Consider the following 2,891-nt stretch of genomic DNA (forward strand, 5'->3'; position numbering starts at 1 on the left):
AAAAAGAGGTAAAAAAAATTCCCATTGTCCCCAAAAGTCTTTTACAGCTGACACGTACTCCCTGTGTTTTTACAAAGGACTGCAGATAGTTCTGATGTTCATACCTAGTTAAGACCCATAGTTCCTTTACAATGTGAATTGTAATTCTTTTTGAAAATACTTTTCTTCCTGACCTCAAAAAAAATCAAACATAAAGAAACGTACCGGCGGCATGGAGTTTATAAACGATGAAGCCCATCAGCCCCATTCCTACCCAAATCTCCTGGTAAACTTCAGTATAGTAGGGTTTCAAGGGGAGCCACATATTTTTAATAAAATTTTGAAGCATCTGAAAATGAACATAGGGATTAGAAATTAAAATGATTATTGTTCTAAAGCTAACTGGTAAGAGATTTTAATTTGTTAAGTTCAACCCTATTTCCCACAATTACCCAACAGGGAGCCTTGCCTGTGCTAGGCCTGTTCTGCACTCACACTTTTTTTTTTTTTTTTTTTGAGACGGAATCTTGTTCTTGTTGCTCAGGCTGGATTGCAAGGGCATGACCTCAGCTCACTGCAACCTCCTCCGCCTCTGGGGTTCAAGTGATTCTCCTGCCTCAGCCTCCCAAGTAGCTGGGATTACAGGCGCCCACCACCACGCCCAGATAATTTTTTGTATTTTTAGTAGTGATGGGGTTTCACTATGTTGGTCAGGCTAGCACGAACTCCTGACCTCAGGCGATCCACCCATCTCGGCCTCCCAAAGTACTGGGATTACAGGCATGAGCCACCACACCTGGCCCTTTTTTTTTTTTAGACAGAGTTTCACTCTTGTTGCGCTGGCTGGAGTGCAATGGTGCAATCTTGGCTCACTGCAACCTCTGACTCCCGGATTCAAGGGATTCTCCTACTTCAGCCTCCTGAGTAGCTGGGATTACAGGCATATGCCACCATGCCTAGCTAATTTTGTATTTTTAGTAGAGATGGGGTTTCTTCATGTTAGTCAGGCTGGTCTCGAACTCCCGACCTTAGATGATCCGCCCGCCTTGGCCTCTCAAAATGCTGGGATTATAGGCATGAGCCACTGTGCCTGGCTCTTTAACAGCATTTTAAAGTGTTCTACATACTTATTTCCTACACTGCTTCCCACCCCTATAAAGTGGGCACTTGGAAAAAGCCGCCCACAATCCTGTAGGAGGTTGGCAGGACTGCCCACACCGAATCTGTATGCCATGCTCCGATGACGAGGACCTGCCTCCAACACCACTTTCCTGTCCTTCCCTATGAGCGGACTTATTTAGGCAAGGACAGTGGTGAAGACTGGCCCAAGGTGTGATCTTGCAGGATGTGACTGTGTCCTTCTCCTGGAACACCTTGCAGATATGTCCGTCCTCAAATTTCCTGTCCTTACTCTGTCCTCGAATGCTCTGATAAATTGTGAGTTTCCAAGAAACCAAGAGCCCTGCTTTGAGAATGTGCCACAGATGATCCAAACAAAACCCAGAGGAGGTTTCCGGAGGCCCCACACTAGAAGAGTTCAGAGGCATGGAGTGAATCCCTCATCTCTCGGCAACGACTAGGAAGGAGGCACTGCACAGGACCAGTGGGTTTGGAAGCTTGGGAATCCTGGGCTCCAACATCAGCTCTGCCTGCGCAGCTCTCAACTGTGGGCCAAGTCCCTTTCGCCATTATTTCGGAGGTTTCTTATTCTGTGAAACATGGATACCTCCACTTGCCTCCACAGGGCTCTCAATGCAATTCAAGGAGGAACCTAATGGACCCAGCCTAGTGCCTAGTATGGAATAAAAATTCAAAGAATGGGCCAGGCACGGTGGCTCACGCCTGTAATCCCAGCACTTTGGGAGGCCGAGGCAGGCAGATCATGAGGTCATTATATGAGACCATCCCGGCTATGGTGAAACCCCGGCTCTACTAAAATACAAAAAATTAGCCAGGTGTGGTGGCGTGTGCCAGTTACTCAGTAAGTTGAGGCAGGGGCATTGCTTGAACCTGGGAGATGGAGGTTGCAGTGAGCTGAGATCATGCCACTGCACTCCAAATGGAGCAAGACTCTGTCTCAAAAAAAAAAAAAAAAAAATTCAGAAAACAAACGGACTGGGCATGGTGGCTCCTGCCTGTAATTCCAGCACTTTGGGAGGCTGAGGCAGGCAGGTCTCTTGAGGTCAGGAGTTCAAGACCAGCCTGGACAACATGGTGAAACATCATCTCTACTAAAAATACAAATATTACCTGGGCGTGGTGGTGTGTGTCTGTAATTTCAGTTACTGGGGAGGCTGAGACAGGAGAATCGCTTGAACCCAGGAGGCGGAGGTTGCAGTGAGCAGAGATCACGCCACTGCACCCCTGCACTACAGCCTGGGCAACAAATCGAGATTCTCTCTCAAAAAATTCAGTGAATGATCACAGCAGTAACAGAATTGCTATAAATATACAGTTGATGGCTATAATTAACACTAAGCCACTGAGGTTCTAACAGAAGGAAGACTTAAGATGCCCTCATTTAGGCCAGGGAGGGGCTTTGGACAGAGCAAGGTCAGATGAGGGTCTAAAAGGAAAAGGGCAAAGTAAACTGGGAGAGTGCGATGGCTACGGTAAGAAGGGACTAAAGAGGCTGGGTGCAGTGGCTCACACCTGTAATCCCAGCACTTTGGGAGGCTGAGGTGGGCGAATCACCAGGTCGAGAGATCGAGACCACCCTGGCCAACATGGTGAAACTCTACCTCTACTAAAAATACAAAAATTAGCTGGGCGTGGTGGCATGTACCTGCAATCCCAGCTACTTGGGAGGCTGAGACAGGAGAATCACTTGAACCCGCGAGGCGGAGGCTGCAGTGAGCTGAGATCGTGCCATTGCACTCCAGCCTGGCGACAGAGTGAGACTCCGTCTCAAA

General features: G+C 47.8%; 1 protein-coding gene across 1 annotated transcript in view; it reads right to left on the minus strand.

The window, feature by feature from the left end:
• Positions 1-2,891, minus strand: part of LOC108287148 — an 11,139-nt gene that overhangs the window by 2,178 nt on the left and 6,070 nt on the right. The window lies entirely within an intron of this gene.

The sequence above is a fragment of the Cebus imitator genome, unplaced genomic scaffold (genome assembly GCF_001604975.1).
Source record: "Cebus imitator isolate Cc_AM_T3 unplaced genomic scaffold, Cebus_imitator-1.0 Scaffold338, whole genome shotgun sequence".
NCBI classification, from domain to species: domain Eukaryota; kingdom Metazoa; phylum Chordata; class Mammalia; order Primates; family Cebidae; genus Cebus; species Cebus imitator.